Source organism: Lissotriton helveticus, chromosome 10, assembly GCF_964261635.1.
Source record: "Lissotriton helveticus chromosome 10, aLisHel1.1, whole genome shotgun sequence".
Taxonomy (NCBI): Eukaryota; Metazoa; Chordata; class Amphibia; order Caudata; family Salamandridae; genus Lissotriton; species Lissotriton helveticus.
In genome coordinates this window covers 1,215,548,581-1,215,570,946 of record NC_136071.1, presented here as the reverse complement: position 1 = coordinate 1,215,570,946, position 22,366 = coordinate 1,215,548,581, and the positions used below count along the sequence as shown (strand labels likewise).

Sequence of the window (22,366 nt, the reverse complement as noted above, 5' to 3'; positions counted from 1 at the left end):
AGTTAGCAGAGCAAGAGGTGAAGCATATGTCCAGACGTTGGCAAGCCCAATATTATGGGGAAGGGGGGCGTCCTGGTCGTGCATTGGCGAGCAGGATTACAGAGTCATGGACCAAACACTGCCTGATCCAGTGAGAATAGTCAGTGTGATACGCTGGGGATACTTGGCACACTTACACAACACTATAGAGATATGCATGAGGCTAGGCATACTGCGAATGAGGAGGACATTGCTCAATACTTTGATGACATTGCCCTGGTGTGGTTGACGAAGGAGCAACAGGACTTCCTGATGCATCCGTTGACAGCGGGTGAGATTAGGAATGCTATCGCAGCACTGCCGAATGGTAGAGCTAGGGGCACAGATGGGCTTCTGGCAGAGTTCTATAAAGAATATGTGGATATCTTGGTGCCTCATCTGCAGCCCATGTTTGATGAGGCGCATGAACAGCAGCGAGGCTCTCATTATCACACTATTGAAACCAGGGAAAGCCCCAGACAAATGAGACTCCAATAGACCTTTATCACTGATGAACACGGATGTCAAGATCCTCACGAAAGTGCTAGCGACTAGACTACACCTACTAATATCGGTTATGGTTTTACCTGACCAGTCAGGGTTTATCCCGGCCCACTCCACTGCTCACAACATCAGGACTCTATTCACAGTGTTGAACCTCCTGAAACCTGAAATGTCTGCGGCTGCAGTCCTGCTGGTTGCCGCAAAAGCATTTGATTCCATCGCTTAGACTTATATGTTTGCAGAGCTGCACCGTATGGGGGTTCCCTACTTTTATACTAATTGGATTAAATTATTGTACACTAGCCCAGTGGTCCGAATACTGTTTAATGGCCAGACCTTCGGCACGATACCGATTAGGCGTGGCTTTAGACAGAGGTGCCAAATGTCACCTTTACTTTTTGCATTAGTTATGGAGCCCCTGGTCTATATTCTGCAGCAAAGGCATGCCGATGCAGCACTGCGTTTTTTACAACGGCCATAGCAGTGTCCATGTATGCAGATGACATGGTCCTATACATGCGAGAACCGGCAGCGCATCTAGACAGGTTGATTCGTGAATATGTAAGGTTTGAATGGGTTTCTGGCCTTGCCATGAATTGGAACAAATCAATAGTATTACCCTTGATGGACAGTACTACGCCGTTTGAGTTGGAATGTCCAATAGCATGGAGAACTGATCCAGTCAAGTACTTGGGTATCTAAGCTCAGAGGGACTCTCAAGTTGTTGTTAGCACCAATTACGGTACTGCAATTACGCGACTCGATGACAAAGTAGCTAGATGGATCAAACTGCCACTTACTTTAACAGACAGATGGCGATCATCAAAATGGTGGTGCTACCACGGTTTTCATATTTTTTTGTGAATATACTTATACGCCTCATGCAACTTTTTTTTCTACTTTACGGTCACTGTTAATTACGTTGGCATTGGGGGGCAAAAAGCCACGGGTAAAGTGGGAGACACTCACAAGACAGTATGAAATGGGAGGTTTTGCTGTACCTGATAGGCAGCTATACTATCTTTGTGCCCTGGCGCACTATGCCTATTATTGGCAAAAGGCTCTACCGTATGCACCGCACGTTGCAGTAGAGGCGGGTGCCACTCATCCCATACCTCTTAAGGCAATGGTAGTGAATAACACTACGGTTCTTGAAAGTAAGAAATTAACACGGTGAAGTTTACATATCAGGCATGGCAAGAATTGAGACGTCGGGCTAAGAACTACCACTATATTCACCGGCGATGCCTCTAGTCCATCATATAGATATATCGGTGACTGGCGAGACTGGATCACTTAAAATGATGCATGCTGCTGGGGCTCACACTATGGGTGACGTTTACCCAAATGGTCAAGGTTCTGCAACTCAATGACTTTGTAGGGAATAGGGAAAATGTTGTTATGCTGACATTTATTTATAGTAGATTGCCGCCCAGCTCCTAAGTTGGCACACTGGCTGCAAGATGTAACGTACTGTCGAGATCAACTCACGTGTAATGCGGAGGAACTGCCCAGCGCGTCCCGTCCGCAGGACATTTGGGGCCCCTTTACCGCCTACCTGCTGGCTAACACTGCTGATTAATGCCATATTTGCTATTGTACCCATGTGACTGCCCTGCTCATCGATGTATTTGGTTTTTTTTCATTTGTGACCACCTTGAATTTGTGTACACATGTGATAATTGGCTTCTCTGTATTCTGTGCGATATGTAACAGAATACTTGCATCTCTTCAAAAGTAATTTACATGATCAAGTGCCCATGTGGCCTTTGTTATGTAGGGATTACCTCTCGTAAAATTAGGATACAAATCTTGGAACATAAAAGCAACATTCGTTTGAAAAACACCAAGTCAGCATTGGCAGTTCATTTCACCAACCTGAAACACAACATTTCACAATTAAAATTTTTGATCTTGGAGAATGTTGAAAATCCCGAAGGAACTGATTTGAATAGCCAATTACTACAAAGGGAGAACTTTTAGATTCGATTTTTTAACACAATGCATCATAATGGTCTCAATGACAGAATGGAGTTTCTTTATTATTTGTAACCATATTCTGACACTGCTATCACTGATCTCTTATGCTGCATCTACTGTTTATACAGTTGGTTTTTTACTTATCATGTCTAGTGCATATTTTTTGTCATTGTTCAATACCCAGTCAGGACACTCTATACTTTTGTTACATGACATTATCTGTTCTGATAGAGAATGTTTTCTCATATGCACGTTTTCCCATCTTTTATCACGTTTTGATTCTGTTTGTACAGTATCCCACACTTTTTTAACCTGTTCCAACATGGCCGCCTTAATCCGCACGATCACGCGACATGCACTTGTCTTTTCACTCTCACTTTCTGCACGCCCGTTTTAACCTACACTCGCTACAACCTTTTCCATCATGGCCTCCACGATCGTTCTGATCACGTGACAGACACATGTCCTCTCACTCTTTTCATGATTTTATGCACGCCCGTTATACTAATATGGCTGCACTTACGCATTTTCTGACACACAGCTCCCTCGTGACTGTTCCAGTTGCGTTTCCTGAGAATATACTGCCGACTCTTCTCATTTCACTTTCGAGTAAGTACCACCAACTATTGACTTTTGCCGGTCTCGTTACCCGAGGTCACTTTTTTTGTCTAACCGTGGTCAACACTCTGTTTACAGGGTTGAACGACCGAGATACTACCGTTTTTTAATGGAGAAATGAGTCGATTCCTTCCTGTGACTACTGTCAGTAAGATTATGTTTTTTGTGCCACTTTTTGTCTTTTGAGGACCTTTTTCTGACCTGGTTCACACTCTATATTAAACATTGTTTAACCTTCCTTGTCTCCACCTGTTTCTCTTATTGATTTTACTTCTCATCATTGACACACAGTGGCTATAAATCGTCAGCTTGACATTCTTTAGTTTTTTCAATCTTTGGTTTTACACTTTCTTCATCTGCATGGAGCACACTTTGGATACGGTGATGGTAATCTAATGTAACGTTTTTAATCATGGAAATAGCGCATCTTTCTTTTTGGCTTCTATTACAGACGAACCCATGAAGAAGGGCACTCTGATGCCCGAAATGCATCAGGATTTTTCATTTGATAACTGAACATGAATGATTCATCAATTAATTAATGACTGGATAGTCTGGAAGATATAGATTGTATTATAATAAAAATTTTGAGTTTTTGTTCGACATTTGTTCACATTTTTGATTTATTGGTAATCGTCAAAAATATTACAAGCCTGTAGTGGATCCTCATCTGTGACCTAGGGGACATTCCCTAAGCAGCGTCTGCCTCTTCGTTCGATATGTAATGATGTCATGATATCTCTGATGGTTCTGTTCTATGAACATTTCAATAAACAACATTTAACAACCAGTGATGTTGCCTCCTGTGTGGAAGGATGATGGTAAATCCAGTAATAATGGATAATGGAAAACCAAGTAATGTCTCACTTCCTAAACAAATGGATGATGGGAAAAAATGTGTGGTGCATGGTGGACTGTGGTGCATGACGTGGTATTTTGGGTGATTTTGTGCTTCCTTGCTCAACTGTGGCCGAACAAAGCAAACACAAGGAGATGTTGGATGGAGCACTGAAACTTTTCAAACACTCACCCCCAGTCACAGACCTGTATTGAATCCATCATCATTATTTAGCTCGCTTTGCCACCTCCAGTTTGTACCCAGCCATATGCAGATCTGTCTTGACCGTGTGCCTCATGGGAGCAGCTCAGCCCGAACAGCCAAGCCAGGTAATCCCTGGACCGGAAACAACAATCCTGGTACTGCTTTCGGGGTGACACCTCTCATCAGCCAGGCTAGCTTGAATTCAGTAACAAAGTTAGCAAGAGACCCATGTCTGGGCATGGCCTGCCAATTTAAGGCAAACAAAGCAAACACAAGGAGATGATGGATGGAGTGCTGAAGTTTTTCAGACACCCACACCCAGTCAGAGATCTGGGTTGAATCCATCATTGTTCTTTAGCTCACTTCGCCACCCCAGTTTGGACCCAGCCATATGCAAATCAGTCTTGACGCTGTGCTTCACAGGAACTGTCCATCCAGAACTGCCAAGTCAGGTCTTCCCTGGACCGGAAAAAAGCATCCTGGGGCCAGTTTTGGGGTAACACTTGCATCAGCCAGGCTAGCTTGAATCCAGTTGTGATGCGAGAAAGGGACACACGTCTGGGCATACCCAGCCAACTTAGGGCGAAGAAATGTTTGAAGGATCGCTGAAACATTTCAGACACTCATCACCAGTCACAGATCATCGTTCTTTAGCTCACTTCGCCACCCAAATTCAGACCCAACCATATGCAAATCAATCTTGACCCTGTCCTCAGGTGAACAGTCCAGCCCGAATTCCCTGGACAGGAAACAAGACTCCTGGGTCCAGTTTTGGGGTAACACCCTTATCAGCCTGGCTAGCTTGAATCCAGTGGCAAAGTGAACAAGGGACCAACATCTGGGCATACTGTGCCAATTAAAAATGCACATACATGGTGTACTTTGGACAATAAATTGTGCAAGGCATGTATTGTTGAATTAATTGAGCCAAGTGCACTGTGACACCTCAAAGGGTCACAGAAAAGAGCACGAGAGAGGTAAAGGGGGGGCATCTACTTCCCTCTCAATGTACAGATGCAGCAAGTTATAGGGGCTATAAAGCCAGTAGTGAGCATGCAAACTCTAAGCTGCCCTATAGTATAGCTTCAGCTCTGATGTATTCAACCCCTCCATATTTAAAGGCAATGTAAGAATGTCTCCCTTAACCCTGGGTTTTTACCAACCCAGTCCAACCTAATCATTAGTGAGCATAGGGTAGCAATTAATGACCATGCGAGTAACATTGCACTATTGTAAAACAGAAGCAGGAACCTAGGAAGTATAACCACAGGCATTAGGGCTATACACCCCAGTAACCCCTTGGCCATGGAGCTAATTTCGCCACAGCGCTGGGGTTTGGGGAGTGAGCATGGCACCACCATGCTCGTGACGGAACCATGCCATCATGATTCACGGGCGGGCTGTGCTCATGACGGCGTGGTTCCGTCATTGCCCCGCCCGCTCATTAATTTGCCCGCACAGTCGGGGAACTAATGCTGCATGCGCAGAGCGGCAGCTGCATGACGGAACCATGCTATCATGAGCACACACCACCCGTGGCTCATGACGGTGTGGTTCCATCATAAGCAGTCAAGGGCTTAAAATACTGTCTCCCTGGTTCAGCAATCAACATCAGTCTCTAGTTTGTGAATCGGTGTCCCATAGTTATTATTCATTACTATTTCCGGGTCCATATGTATTTGGATGCCAAGGTACCACACTGAGTCAGATTTCCATTGCAAGGGAAATTCAAATGTCGAGAGACTTGTGGATGGAGTGAGAGGAAATATTATTGTGTTCTCCCAGATAATGCACAATCCAGAAAGGCCATCAAAATGAGTCAACTCTCTGAGAACAGGAGAAAGATTCATCTCTGATTTGTGAGTATACAACAAAGTGTCTCTCGCATTATCTTATATGATGAGGTGGTAACCAGGAAAATGTAGCCCCCTAGGGCAATGATATTCTCTCAGAACACAGGCCAGTAGCTCTGAATTATTCACATATAACAAAGTTGATAATGGGCAACCCTATTGCGTACCTAAAATAATCATAAGGGGTCTGTAACCAAATTACCAATGCAAACCAAAGCCAAAGGGGCCATATTTAGCACATTCACTAATTGCAGAAATATTTCCCTAACTTCAATGCGGTGCAGTACATTCCTCATAAAGGCCCATTCCAAGAAGTCGAACGCCTTTTTGGCATCTAAAAAAATGGTAGCTGCCTTTACCTCAGGGTCAACGCGTTGTATTACAAAGAATAGGGTTCTAAGATTAACCTTTATGCTATGGCCTGGCATGAAGCCTGTTTTGGGCTGACTATAAATGGGACCAATGAAGCTAGTCTATTTGCTAAGATTTTAGCAAAAATCTTGGTGTCAATATTTAAAAGTGACAGGGATTTATAGGAGGAACATTAATTGAATTGCTTACATGGTTAAAAAGAGTGAAAATCAATGCTTCCCGCATTAAAGACGGCATACCGTTAGCATCACCCATCTCCTCGTATAATGTAAATAAGTGGAGTTGGAGCAATTCCTGATATGCCTTTTAAAAAAAGGCAGTGAGGCCATCTATTCCTGGGGCATCCGCAGCTCGAATGTTCTTTAATACCTCAAGGATCTCAGCAGGCTCCACGGGGGGTCATAAGGTGCTCTCTGTGCTCAGGGGTGAGCCACAACATGAGTATGTGCTCCAAGTAATGAAGTATAGCCTCAAAGTTGGCAGTAATTCATGAATTGTACAAAGCGGTATAGTATCTGCAAAATCTATCTGCTATTTGTTCACTGTCATAGAGGGACTGTCCAGATTTGTCTAAAATTTCTGTGATTGTTCCAACGTCTCTCCTAGACTGCATCAGCCCTGCCAGAGTAGCTCCAGGTCTTTCACCTTCCCCATACATCCAAGCAGTTGAGTATTACATATGTGTTTAATTTCACTGTCCACCATGTCATAATTCTCCTTAAGCTTCGTCCTGATGTCATGTAGGGTTTGTGGATCAATGTAACCTTGTTGTTCCCTCTCTAACTTTGCAATGTCTGCTTCCAGTTTCATGAGACTACCTCTCAAAGACCTGAGAACCCATACGTGCTTTGCAATGGTGACCCCCCTGATAGAGACTTTATATGTCTCTCAAACTGTCGCAAACTTGTCGACTGTACCTATGTTATTATAAAGTTCTGCCTTAAAACGGGGTCTAATAAGGAATAGGGTGGGAAGCACCAGGCGAATAGCTCAAATGTTGAAGGAGGAAGTGCTAAATCTAAAATTATTGGTGAGTGGTCATAGTAGGTCCTCGGAAGATAATCACATTTAATTACTCTGCGAGCTAATGTTTGGACACTTACTAAAACTCAACGAGGGTGTAAATCTTGTGTACAGCCAAATAATGTATATACCAAGTAGTTTCTGAGAACTTATCTCTCCATATATCAATTAGGCACGGTTGCTCCATTAAAATGAGAATCGCCTTAGCCTTACTATTGCAATCACTGAGAAAAGTAATGCAACAACCTATTCCCCAGCGTCCACTGTGTTACTGTTCAATGACAGCAGCACCCACTGCAATGTTGAAAAGGCATGTTGAGCATTACAGTGCACTACGTGGCAGGCACCGCACGGTGGCTTCCACTTAGTGTACCTGTTAGACCTGGCATCATTGGCATGAGTCTCTCCTCCATTTTTTCTGTTTGCCTCCTCTGTTTACGATGTTTTTGCTGGTATATGCTTTGGGCACTGTGCCACTGCTGATCCGTGCCACAGTGCAAGTGCTCCCTATGTGAAATTGCTGTATTGATTGACTTCCATGTTTGGCTTATTTGGTTTACTGTCAGTCCCTAGTAGAGTGCACCAGGGGTGCCAGGGCTTGTAAATACAAATGCTGCTAGTGGGCTTGCAGCACATGTTGTGCCACCCACAAGAGCGGCCTAGTAAAAGTATGTCTGAAGGTCTGCCATTGCCAGACCACGTGCAGTCTGACTGTCACGAGGACTGCGCAAGTACACCTACTTGCCAGTCCCTAAACCTTCCCTTAACTTCATGTTAGTCACCCCTATGGTAGGCCCACGGGCAGGGTGCATTGTAAGCATAAGGTAGGACAAGCCTGACAAGGTTGGCATGTCCTAATAGTGAATTACAGCCATAGTCGTTTTTCACTATTGTAAGGTAACCTGCTCTCCATCAGTTAGAATGGGCTGCCAGGATTATTAATGCTATAATCCTAGCGGGCTCGGGGAGCATGGTGCAATGTCGAGTTTGGTATCCCTGAACTCAGGGTTTAATAACGCATCCGTTTGTGTGGATGGTTTTTGGACTCTGTGTTTGAAAATAGCACTTTTAGAAAGTAGCTATTTTCTTGTCTAACTGTCTACCGGTCTCTGCTGGTTCTGGTGTGCGTGGGACAGGAGCTGGGTGGCTCCAGAGAGTCTGAATGAGTCAGTGTGGGATGAGTGGGGCATTTGCATTGAGAGTAGGGGAGAGTAGCTCTTGATAGCCGGCCCTGCCTGATACAATGTTGGCTCCGCCCCCCTGCCAGGCGACTGATGACTCTGTGCTTGCCTGGGACTTTCCTGGCCCGCCTCCTGCCGGGCAGCTGATGGCCCTGCCCCTGCCAGTGACAATGCTGGCTCCGCTCCTGCTGAGCGGCTGAGGACTCTGCCCTGCCCAGTGAATAGGCCAGGTGCTTCGGCCTGGCAACACCCACAACAAACCCAGGATGGGGGGAAATTCCCCTGCATGGACAAAGGGATCAAAGCCAAAAAGGGGTATAAGAGAAGGACCCCTGAACCAAGAATTCAGATCACTTCTGACAAGGAAACCTGAACCAAGGACAAGAAGCCTGCTGATCTAAGGACTGCCTACCCCTTCTGCCAGAGTGCTGTTTGTTGGGGGAATCCTGCATTGCTTCTTTATTTTTGCCAAGGAACCAGGAGAGAGGAACTTTGTGTGTACTCTCACTCTTTGCTGAGAAAATCTCCAAGGGCTGGAAGAGTGCCAGCCTCCTGTTGAAGTCACAGGGCTAAAGGACTTCATCTGCTTAAAGTGCTATTTGCTGGAGTTTGTGAATCCAGCACCTCTGAAAGAATCCAGCAATCTCGACGCCGACGGACGCCGCCGAATCCAGCTCGACATCGTGAGTAACGGCTCCAGTGTCCCGCTTCCTCGACGCCGGCCGCCGGGCCCGATCGACGCCAGCAGCAACGCCAGTGAGTAGTGAGTTCGGCTCCAGCTCCAAGTGACCCCGTGTCTGCACCGCTGCTGATCGCATCGACTTCGAGCCCTCTCGACGCCGTGAGCGCTGCTCACTCTTGCAACATCGACATCGACGACGTCGTATCCTGCTTCATCCCGTGAGCGCTGCTCCCGCCTGACTTCGGTCGACGCCGCTGCAGATCGCCCCGACTCCGAGGCCCGATCGACGCCGAAGACGCGACGCCGGACATCTCGACGCCGCTGATCATCGAGTGCTTCACTTTTCCAAGGTACTGTGTTGTTGGGGTCTGTGCGACTCCGGGCTCGACGTAGCGCTCCTCGCGGTCGACGCCGAACCTTTGGATTACCTTTGCCTCGACGTCGTGTGACTCCCGTGTGGGTTACATTGTTGCCAAGAACTGTGTTTTAGAGAAGAAGAGTTGCTTTTGATACTAAAGACTTTTGTGCTAAGAAGAAACCGTGCTTGAACTATTATTTTTCCTTCCAAGAGTATTTATTGAGACTGTGGTATATTTTTGTCGTTATTTGGTCTTGTGCTAAGCCTTATATAAAAATACTTATTTTTATAATACTACTGTGTCGTGTCCATTTGTAGTGTATTCACTTTATTACTGTATGTGGTCATAAATGCTTAACGCACTGCCTCTGAGATAAGCCTGTCTGCTTTGCCAAGCTACCAAGGGGGTGAGCAGGGGTTATCTAAGTGTGTGATCTCCTTGCCCTGACTAGAAAAGGTGTGTCCCTATTTGTCAGAAGTGTATACCTCTGCCAACTAGAGACAGCCGCTTCTAACATTGGTGGGTCAGCGGTGGGATTTGAACTTTGCATTTATGACCCATGTGCAGTGATTAGTGTGCGCTACATAGTGAAAGCAGACCATAGCGCAGCCACAATCTGTTTTGGTTGGATATTCTATTTTTGTTCTCCGCTTTTCCTGAAGCTTGATTTTTTGAACACTGCCAGTTTTAACCATGAGTGATACCGGAGTCACTCCCCTTGTTGTTGTTGAGGAGGAATTTGATAGAGCCAAGATAGGGACATACGAAAAGAAGCAGCTGCAATACTTTTGCAAGCAGTTTAAAGTTCCTACCAAAGGCATCTCCAGGAAACCAGAATTTCTCAAAGCATTGCAGGCCTGGTTAGCGGCCAGAGACCCCTCTGATCCGGTGGTGGTACCGACAGAGGAAGGGGAGGAGGAAGTGCCCGTGACTGGGCCTGTATCCCCTCCTGGCAGCAGTGTTTCCTCCAAAGGTCTTTCCCCTGAAGAAAGAGAAGAAAGGGCGAAGGAGCGAGCATACAACATGGAAATGGAAAAACTTAAGATAAATGGGCAGTTGGAATTAGAGAATGCAAGAGGCAGGAGAGAAGCTGATTTGGAGATCAAAAGATTAGAGTTTGAAAGAGAGAAGTTAGCTTTTGAGCGTGATACCAAGTTGAGGGAGTTGGAGCTCCAAGCTAAAAAGTTAGAATTGAATCCCTCTGGTGGCAGCGTCCCATCTGTGCCTGCAGAAAGTAGGTTTTATTTTCCCAAAGATGTGATCAAAGATTTTCAGAAGAATGAGGATATTGGTCAGTGGTTTAAAGCATATGAGTTAGCATTGTTGGCCCACCGGGTCCCTGAGAAGGATTGGGGAGCGGGGTTGTGGGGCCGCTTTGTGAATGAGGGAAGAGATACCCTGTTAGACATGCCTGTTGAGGATAGGACGTCTTATGCTCATATGAAAGATGCTTTAATGTTAAGGTATGGCCTAACCCCAGAAAAGTACAGACAGGCCTTTAGAGAATGTAAGAAGTTGCCTGGTACCACGTGGGTGGAGTATGTGTCATATTTTTGCAGAGCCATGGATGGTTGGGTAAAGGGCAGCAAAGTGGAAAGTTATGATGCTCTTTATGATTTGTTTGCTTGGGAGCACTTGTCTAATAACTGTTTTCCAGAGCTGCGCCAGCACCTTATTGATAGCAAGATGTCTAACCCTAGAAAACTTGCTGAAGAGGCGGACCGCTGGGTCAGTACCAGGGACAACAAGGGTCCAGTGGGAGACTCAGCCAAAGGTGGGCAGGGTCCCCAGCAGAAGAGTGGGGGGGACAAGGGTAAACAGAGGGAGTTCCAGAAAGGGCCCCAAAGTAATTCCCAAGGGAACCAAGGGAAGGGTTCCCAGCCTCCCCCTGTGAAGAAATCAGAGGCCCCGCCAGGTAAACCTGGTCGTAGGGGCCCACTGACCTGCTTCGTTTGTAAGCAGGTGGGACACCGTTTTTATGACCCTCAGTGTCCCTTGAAGAATTTTGGTGCACTACCCAGTGCACCACCCCGTCAGTTGGCTAGTGTAGCTCTGGGAGGGGAGGAGATGGTTGCCCATGGTGGGGAGGGTCCCGCGGAGATGTCCCTGGTCTCTCTAGGAGACATGGAATTGGTCCCTCCACCCCCTCTGCCTAGTAACACTAAGAAATATAGGCAGTGGGTGACCATTAATGGCCATAGAGTGGAAGCTCTCAGAGACACCGGAGCGAGTGTGACAGCTGTCAAGTGTCACTTGGTGTCCAGAGAGCAGGTTGTTCCCCACGCATTCTACCCTGTGATAGCTGCTGACAACTCCCAGAAAGAGTGTGAGGTAGCTCAAGTTTCCTTTGAATGGGGGGGAGTTTCAGGTACTCTTCAGGTTGCTGTGAGGCCCGCCATGCCTGTTGATTGTCTCCTGGGCAATGATTTAGAAGACTCCCCTTGGGCTAAGGTGGAGAGGGAGACACATTTGAAAATGTTGGGTGTGCCAGAGTGGGTGTGTGCGACCACTCGATCCATGACAGCAAGTAAGGGTGTTGATGGGGTTCTGGAGCCTGAAAGTATGGCCCAGGACCCAGCTGTGAAGAGAAGAGGCAGGGGGCGCGGGAAACCGTCCCCCGTAGTTCCCGTGGTCCAGGAGGAGGCAGACCTTGAGGGGTATGCCCTGGAACCCACAGGTGAACAAGTTGCTGAACTGGGAGACCTGCCCGAGCTGACCCATTGGCAGCAGGATGGTGGTCCCTCCAGGGAGGAATTCTGTGCAGAACAGAAAGTGTGCCCTTCTCTTATGGGTATGAGGCAGCAGGCCTCAGCCCAAACCTCAGGTGATCAGTCAGGGTCACATTTTGTGTACTGGGAGAACGACCTCCTGTATAGCGAGCCTAAGGCTGCTGAGCCTGGGTCAGCCCGTGTGCTGGTGGTACCCCAGCGCTTCAGAGCCTTCCTACTGGGTTTGGCTCATGACGTTCCTTTAGCTGGACATCTGGGGCAGGACAAGACCTATGACAGGCTTGTCACCCATTTCTATTGGCCTCAGATGCGAAGGGACACAGATGTCCATTGCAAGACCTGTCAGACTTGCCAGGCAAGTGGGAAGAGCGGGCGGAAGCAGAAGGCTCCCCTCCAACCTTTTCCCGTGGTCAGTACCCCCTTTGACCGGGTGGGGATTGACATTGTTGGGCCACTGGACCCCAAGACAGCCCTGGGCAACAGGTTCATCCTGGTCTTGGTGGACCATGCCACACGGTACCCGGAAGCCATCCCTCTCAGAACAGTGACTGCCCCCGTGGTGGGACGGGCACTGATGGGTGTTTTCTCCCGAATGGGGTTCCCCAGAGAGGTGGTGTCAGACCGGGGCACCAACTTCATTTCCAACTATATGAAGTCTCTGTGGAAGGAGTGTGGGGTAACTTATAAGTTCACCACTCCTTACCACCCTCAAGGTAACGGGTTGGTTGAAAGGTTCAACCGTACCCTTAAGGGCATGATTATGGGTCTTGAAGAACCAATGAGGCGTAAATGGGACGTCCTCTTGCCATGCCTGTTGTTTGCTTACCGTGAGGTGCCGCAGAAGTCTCTAGGGTTCAGCCCCTTTGAGCTTTTGTATGGTCACCCGGTAAGAGGACCTTTGAGTCTGGTCAAAGAAGGCTGGGAGCAATCTCCCAGGAAACCTCCCCAGGATGTATACAGTTACATGCTGGCCTTTAGGAACCAGACTAGGCGCTTCAGGGATCTTGCTCAGGCAAATCTGGAGGCCAGCCAGGAGGAGATGAAGCGGTGGTACAACCAGAAGGCCACTCTGGTAGAGCTTCAGCCTGGACAGAAAGTTTGGGTCATGTCCCCTGTGGAACCTTGTGCGCTCAAGGACAGGTGGACTGGGCCATTCGAGGTTGTGGAGAAGAAGAGCGATGTCACCTACCTGGTGGATTTAAAGTCTCCCAGGAACCCCTTGCGGGTCCTGCATGTCAACCGTTTGAAGCCCCACTTAGAAAGGTCTGAAGTGGGCATGCTCCTAGCTACAGATGCTGGAATGGAGGAGGAGAGTGAGCCTCTTCCTGACCTCCTGTATGCAAAAGAGCAAGATGGGTCAGTGGATGGTGTTGTCCTCTCTGACACACTGACCCCTGAACAGCAGCAGGATTGTCGCCAATTGTTGGGACAATTCCCTGATCTGTTCTCCTTGATTCCTGGTGTCACTCAGTGGTGTGTCCATGATGTAGACACCGGGGACAGCACTCCTGTCAAGCACAAGGCTTACAGAGTGACTGACAAGGTCAGAGCATACATCAAGGAGGAGGTCTCCAAGATGTTTGCCCTAGGGGTGGTTGAGTCCTCTAGCAGTCCTTGGGCCAGCCCCGTGGTCTTGGTTCCAAAGGCTGCAGCGCCTGGTGCTTCACCGGAACTTCGGTTCTGTGTGGATTACCGAGGACTCAATTCAGTCACCAAGACTGACGCGCACCCCATCCCCAGAGCTGATGAGCTCATCGATCGGTTAGGGGCTGCCCGGTACCTTAGTACGTTTGATTTAACGTCTGGGTACTGGCAGATCGCCTTGACCGATGGGGCAAAAGAGAGGTCAGCATTCTCCACACCAGATGGGCACTACCAGTTCCGGGTTATGCCCTTTGGGATGAAGAATGCCCCTGCCACCTTCCAGAGGTTGGTCAACCAGGTCTTGGCTGGACTGGAGGATTTCAGTGCCGCCTACCTGGACGACATCGCAGTGTTCAGCGCCAGCTGGGAAGAACACTTGTGCCACCTCCAGGAAGTGTTGTTGGCCCTGCGCAGAGCAGGCCTCACAATCAAAGCCAGTAAGTGCCAGATTGGGCAGGGTTCAGTGGTGTACTTGGGGCACCAAGTAGGGAGCGGCAAGGTAGCCCCCCTGCAACCCAAGATTGATACCATCCTGGCATGGGCACCGCCCAAAACCCAGACTCAGGTGAGAGCCTTCCTGGGTCTCACGGGTTACTACAGGAGGTTTGTCAAGGATTATGGTAACATTGTGCACCCCTTGACTTCGCTGACTTCCAGGAAGCAGCCACGACTTGTGAACTGGACTGACGCCTGTCAGACGGCCTTTGACACCCTGAAAACTGCAATGTGCACAGCACCCATACTCCAGGCACCCGACTTTTCTAAAGAATTTGTTGTCCAGACGGACGCTTCAGAGCATGGCGTGGGGGCTGTTCTAGCTCAGGTGAATGAAGAGGGCCGAGACTTACCTGTAGCCTTCATCAGCAGGAGGTTACTCCCCAGGGAACAGAGGTGGAGTGCGATAGAAAGAGAAGCCTTTGCTGTGGTCTGGGCGCTAAAGAAGCTAAGACCCTACCTGTTTGGGACTCACTTCCGGGTGCAGACGGACCACAGGCCCCTCAGATGGTTGATGCAGATGAGGGGTGAGAATCCAAAGCTGTTGAGGTGGTCCATTTCCCTACAGGGGATGGACTTCACGGTGGAACACCGCCCTGGCACAGATCACGCCAATGCTGATGGTCTGTCCAGATTTTTCCGCCTTAGTGATGAGGACTCCCTAGGGTAAGGGTAGTTCTCCCCACATTTCAGCTGGAGGGGACACGTGTTAGACCTGGCATCATTGGCATGAGTCTCTCCTCCATTTTTTCTGTTTGCCTCCTCTGTTTACGATGTTTTTGCTGGTATATGCTTTGGGCACTGTGCCACTGCTGATCCGTGCCACAGTGCAAGTGCTCCCTATGTGAAATTGCTGTATTGATTGACTTCCATGTTTGGCTTATTTGGTTTACTGTCAGTCCCTAGTAGAGTGCACCAGGGGTGCCAGGGCTTGTAAATACAAATGCTGCTAGTGGGCTTGCAGCACATGTTGTGCCACCCACAAGAGCGGCCTAGTAAAAGTATGTCTGAAGGTCTGCCATTGCCAGACCATGTGCAGTCTGACTGTCACGAGGACTGCGCAAGTACACCTACTTGCCAGTCCCTAAACCTTCCCTTAACTTCATGTTAGTCACCCCTATGGTAGGCCCACGGGCAGGGTGCATTGTAAGCATAAGGTAGGACAAGCCTGACAAGGTTGGCATGTCCTAATAGTGAATTACAGCCATAGTCGTTTTTCACTATTGTAAGGTAACCTGCTCTCCATCAGTTAGAATGGGCTGCCAGGATTATTAATGCTATAATCCTAGCGGGCTCGGGGAGCATGGTGCAATGTCGAGTTTGGTATCCCTGAACTCAGGGTTTAATAACGCATCCGTTTGTGTGGATGGTTTTTGGACTCTGTGTTTGAAAATAGCACTTTTAGAAAGTAGCTATTTTCTTGTCTAACTGTCTACCGGTCTCTGCTGGTTCTGGTGTGCGTGTGACAGGAGCTGGGTGGCTCCAGAGAGTCTGAATGAGTCAGTGTGGGATGAGTGGGGCATTTGCATTGAGAGTAGGGGAGAGTAGCTCTTGATAGCCGGCCCTGCCTGATACAATGTTGGCTCCGCCCCCCTGCCAGGCGACTGATGACTCTGTGCTTGCCTGGGACTTTCCTGGCCCGCCTCCTGCCGGGCAGCTGATGGCCCTGCCCCTGCCAGTGACAATGCTGGCTCCGCTCCTGCTGAGCGGCTGAGGACTCTGCCCTGCCCAGTGAATAGGCCAGGTGCTTCGGCCTGGCAACACCCACAACAAACCCAGGATGGGGGGAAATTCCCCTGCATGGACAAAGGGATCAAAGCCAAAAAGGGGTATAAGAGAAGGACCCCTGAACCAAGAATTCAGATCACTTCTGACAAGGAAACCTGAACCAAGGACAAGAAGCCTGCTGATCTAAGGACTGCCTACCCCTTCTGCCAGAGTGCTGTTTGTTGGGGGAATCCTGCATTGCTTCTTTATTTTTGCCAAGGAACCAGGAGAGAGGAACTTTGTGTGTACTCTCACTCTTTGCTGAGAAAATCTCCAAGGGCTGGAAGAGTGCCAGCCTCCTGTTGAAGTCACAGGGCTAAAGGACTTCATCTGCTTAAAGTGCTATTTGCTGGAGTTTGTGAATCCAGCACCTCTGAAAGAATCCAGCAATCTCGACGCCGACGGACGCCGCCGAATCCAGCTCGACATCGTGAGTAACGGCTCCAGTGTCCCGCTTCCTCGACGCCGGCCGCCGGGCCCGATCGACGCCAGCAGCAACGCCAGTGAGTAGTGAGTTCGGCTCCAGCTCCAAGTGACCCCGTGTCTGCACCGCTGCTGATCGCATCGACTTCGAGCCCTCTCGACGCCGTGAGCGCTGCTCACTCTTGCAACATCGACATCGACGACGTCGTATCCTGCTTCATCCCGTGAGCGCTGCTCCCGCCTGACTTCGGTCGACGCCGCTGCAGATCGCCCCGACTCCGAGGCCCGATCGACGCCGAAGACGCGACGCCGGACATCTCGACGCCGCTGATCATCGAGTGCTTCACTTTTCCAAGGTACTGTGTTGTTGGGGTCTGTGCGACTCCGGGCTCGACGTAGCGCTCCTCGCGGTCGACGCCGAACCTTTGGATTACCTTTGCCTCGACGTCGTGTGACTCCCGTGTGGGTTACATTGTTGCCAAGAACTGTGTTTTAGAGAAGAAGAGTTGCTTTTGATACTAAAGACTTTTGTGCTAAGAAGAAACCGTGCTTGAACTATTATTTTTCCTTCCAAGAGTATTTATTGAGACTGTGGTATATTTTTGTCGTTATTTGGTCTTGTGCTAAGCCTTATATAAAAATACTTATTTTTATAATACTACTGTGTCGTGTCCATTTGTAGTGTATTCACTTTATTACTGTATGTGGTCATAAATGCTTAACGCACTGCCTCTGAGATAAGCCTGTCTGCTTTGCCAAGCTACCAAGGGGGTGAGCAGGGGTTATCTAAGTGTGTGATCTCCTTGCCCTGACTAGAAAAGGTGTGTCCCTATTTGTCAGAAGTGTATACCTCTGCCAACTAGAGACAGCCGCTTCTAACAGTACCCAAATGTATGGGGTGTACCTATGCACATACAACCCCCATTGGGTCCCTGCAAGGGCCGCCAAACAGGATCTCCACCAGTCTTTTCATGACGGTGTCACTGCCATGGAAAGGATGGCTCACAGCCTGCATCATAATATGGTGGACGCGCCTGCTAGGCACCACCACCATTTTATGCATGAAGACTGCTCGGCTAGGCATTCGGTCTGATTGCCTGTGGTGTTCCATGGTGGACGGTCTTTCTATCTGCCATGGTCGCAGTCTAGATGCCCCGCCATCGTAATGTGGCGGGGGGAAATTCACGATCCAATGGCGGAAGGACTGCTACCGCATGGCTGACAGTGGCAGTCCTTCCGCCATCGTAATGAGCCCCTTAGTCTCTGGTCCGGTGTTTGTACTTGAATATAGTCACTAGTTGTTACTGCCACCAGGCACTCTAGATGATTTTAGCAAATTATTGTAACTTCTGTTGTGCTGTCTAGCAGAGTCAGAGCCCACTCTGTTCTGAAGCAGAGTCCTCAATATGTGTGGCATGTCTTTTATCTCAGCCACCTTCTTCTTTTCAAATTGAGGTTTTTACTGTGGAAATTGTTCTTCCTTTTTTATTATGAAGTCAGAAGAGCATTGTGACTCCTTCATCTGTTTCACGTACTCCTCCAATCTGCGCTCTGATCGACCTCATCTCACAGAGCGTTTTTTGGATGACTCCTGAAAGCAACGAGAAGGATGTGTATCACTGGCCTTATACATTGAAAGCTGATTAATTGTTTCATGGTTATGCAAATTGTAGCTCATCTCAGAAGATCCACCTTTTAATTTAATCTTGTCTTTATTTTTCTTATTATCCCGGCATTCTTTTAAAGACTGTGGTGCCTGTTTTGGGGTTTTCCTTTTCAGAATTACACTTAATTTGCGGTTTGTTAGGCATGGCTCCCAAATGATCTCAACCTCTAGATTTATAAGCTTGAGCAATAATAATTTTTGGCAGTTCTCACTCCTGATTCACTAATGGTATCTGGGTGAGACATTTCTATACCGCCAAATGCTGCTGATTCCTCTTTAATAAAACTAGAAATAATTTGGGAGACTGTAGCATAATTGCTCATAAGTATCATTCCCTGATCCAGGGCATGGGCAACAGCTATTGATGTTGTATAAATAGCAGCAATTACTGTGCCCCACGTGGCACCGTTTTCTACCGGGGGAACCATCTCCAAAGGAAGGCATGTTGTGAGAATTCTATGTTTATCTTGGGGTCCTGTATGGGGAAACACAGCTTCAAGCTGATTTCTTTTGTGCAATCCAGAATGGAATCTGCTCTGGTCTAAGGGAACCTTACCTATAACTGCATTAACAGTCACTGGACTAATTGTGGGCATCTCCAATTGTGGTTGTGCAGATTGAACAGCCCTTGCTGGGGTTGATGTTATAGCTCGCATAAAAACTTGAATTAGTTGTCTGTATAGTGTTATTGTAGCTGTATAAAGTCTACACATTTCTGCTGCTGTGAGAACTCCTATTTGCGGATATGGTCTATAGCTGGCTAGGACTGGCCATGTTACCTCCGCATTACTGAGGTGACCCAGTCGGACATTTTCTATTGCATGTGGTAGGGTGCCTTGGATGAATGTAAAGGAATCAAAAGCAACTCAAAATAGTTTTTAAAAAGACATACTTCCATTAAATTTTGTATAATATCAAGGGCTCACAATAACACGAGTGCAGGGTGAATATCATACAAATATTTCAATTATAATTAACAAGGTTTTAAAAACACATATTATTCCTTATCAGTGTTGTATAAATACCTTTGTACACATATAAATATTAGCAATCTAACTATTCAAATACTCAAACATCCCATCATTCATGCCCTCATGCATTCACCTCACCTAACACTAAAGGAACAAAACATAGAATTTGCGTAATGTAGGCTTATATTAGGTTTTGATAATGATTGCAGGTAACTTAACAGTGCTTTTTGTCATAAGAATGCATAGATTAAATGAATATGTAAGGAAAGAGGATTAAATACATGTGTATTTAGAATCTGCTAGTTTCTTCGATCTACCCACGTTTCAACACAATGTGAGGGAAATGTGTTTTTTTATTTACAAAGTTTGAGGTTTGCAAGGAATTCGGAGTAACAGACTTTGGTGAGAGCCAGACAAGTCAACCCCTTCCTGGATTCCCCTGTGTGTCTAATTTAAAAAAAAGGTATAGGTGCCAGCAGAGTAGGGTTCAAAATCTACAGCTAGGCACTTTGCAAAAAAAAGGCTCAGTTTCCACTGTAAAAATGAAGTGTGTCCACGTTGGGTTTTGAGCTGATTCCTATCGCGGGGGTAGTAGTCCTACCCACACAAGTGAGGTACCACTTTTATTAGGAGACTTAGGGTAACACAGAATTGTAAAGCAACTGTTATTACCTATTGACGTTTGATGCATTACTGCCTTTCAAATGAAAGACAATGTGCAAAAAAGAAGTCACTTATTATCATGCTACTATGGGTACTTACAATTTCAGAAATGTGCAAATAGCTACTGTTTATAAACTCTATATTTTGTTACAATTTCAGAAATACATATGTCTTTCATCCCGATTTTCACTGCATATATTTTCCCAAATGAATTGCTATATACCCGGCACAAAATAACCCATTGCAAGACGCTGCTCAGTTATTGGCTTTGGGTTCGTCTGGTTCTCGGTGAACCTACAAGTCATATATACCCCCACAACCAGGAAGGTCTAGTGGATGTAAAGGTATATTTGTTTCAAACATCTGTCATAATTAGAGGAAGTTACAGGTGAAAACGTTGGCACAAATGGCTGTTTTTTTCAACTCATTTTCAATTTTTCCTATTTTCAACTTTTAGTTTCTATAAAGAAACTTTGAAGGATCTACACAAATTACCCCTTTTTGAATTCTGAATTTTTGACACATTTTCTAAAATGTATAGCTTTCCAGAATCCATTATTGCTTTCATACCCGTTTCTACCATTAACTGGAAGAAGGTTGAAAGCACAAAAATTGCAAAAATAGGCCATGGCCCAGTAAAATGCTAAAACTGTGTAAACATTTTTGGTGTTCAGACAAACATCTCTCAGACCCTGAAATCTGGAAACATTGTTTTTCAATCCCACAAACCCTTTGTTGGTTTATTTGGGCTCATTTCTGGGTCCCTTCCAGGGGAATACACAAACCCTGGGTACCTTTAGAATTCGCATGATGTTGGAAGAAAAGGACAAAAATATGGCATGGATACCTTATGTGGTCAAAAAGTTACAGGGGCCTAAGCGCAAACTACCCCAAATTGCCCAAAAAAAGGCATGTCACAAGGGGGGAAAAAGGTCGAGCAGCGAAAGGGTTAAAACTCTTTGCACTTGCTGTGAACTGTTGTCATATGGGTCTATTATTTTCAAAAGATAAAATTATCAGAGATTGACCAGTGATGATACTGAAGCTCGGAGCAGGGAGCCCAGTATGTACGAGAATCCCTTGGTTGATAAACAACCCAACATGCCTCCTCATGCAGGTGAATAATCATATACCAGCATTAGAACAAAACTTTTACGAAAAATATAGAATCCACTACATTTTAATATGTTGCTGAAAATGAATTAATAGGCACTGTCCACTGAATAGCTCCAGTTATTGCCTTCATGGCCTGCCATCATGACCAACTCCTGCAACACCTCTCACTTCACTCTGGCCTGTCTGCCCAGTGCCAGCATCCAACGCTCTTCAACAGCGACGGTGTGGTCTCTACCACTGATGTCCATCTTGTATCAATAGCACATTCATTGCCTCAAACCCAGTGCAGCAGCTCTTTCCCTGCATGCTCTGTCCACATGACTAAACTGGACAATATAGTTACCATGTGGTGCATTGATTTGGAACCTTTATGACCTGTGACCCACCAAAAAGGCTTTAATCACAACCTCCAGTGCAACAATGAAAGTCGCAGCTTAGTCAGGACTCTACTGTAGGTATTATTGCAATGTGTGGTTATTTATTCACTGTGTCCTCTTTCCATTTCTCTGTCTTCTTCCAGTTACATCATTACATGAGGGATCTTCATTTTAAAACTACCTCTGGTGATGAAATCTACTTCGATGATCTGGGGGACCTGCCCACGCACTTTGACGTTTTTAACTGGCATTACCTTGATTGTGGAAATTATACAAGAATCAAAGTGGGAAGCTACCATCGAAGCCCTTCCGGGGAGGAACAGCTCACCATTGATGACCGAGCCATTCATTGGCACCCCGACTTTAAGCAGGTAATGACTCCTGTCTGAATTGGGAACAGACTTGGAAAAAAGGTGAGAACCATATGGATGTGCAAGAAAAAGAATAATCAACAGAGAAGTAATTGTTACCTCGTTTTGAGTTTGTATCAGCAGGTGAACCGCAATCTATCACGGTTCAGTTGCCCCACTTAACTCTCAGGGACATATTTACAAGCCATTAGCGCCACTGGAATGTCTCTTTTTTTCTATGCTCCGGTGGTGCTCTCTGCAAGCCCATATTTAGAAGGCTGCGCTAAGCCATTTTGCATGGCTTAACAGTAACTTGCTAATCTGGCCTCTGCAACACTGTTTTCTGCAGCAAAGGGACATGCAATGGGTGTTGCTGTGGGCATTCCCAGCAACACCCATGGCTTTTTGACTCTGCCCCAGATGTACAAGGATCTGTAATTCTGAGGCAGCACCAAAAATGTGCCTTTCAAAAGGAGAATGGAAGAGTTGTGCTGGGGCTTGAAAATTTAAATGTTTCTTCTTTGGAATAAATC

The 22,366-nt window shown here is 46.9% G+C and overlaps 1 pseudogene; it reads left to right on the top strand.

Moving 5' to 3' along the window:
* The first annotated feature begins 1,011 nt into the window (after positions 1-1,011).
* The window catches only part of LOC144784225 (vomeronasal type-2 receptor 26-like), a 187,740-nt pseudogene continuing 166,385 nt past the window's right edge, over positions 1,012-22,366 (top strand).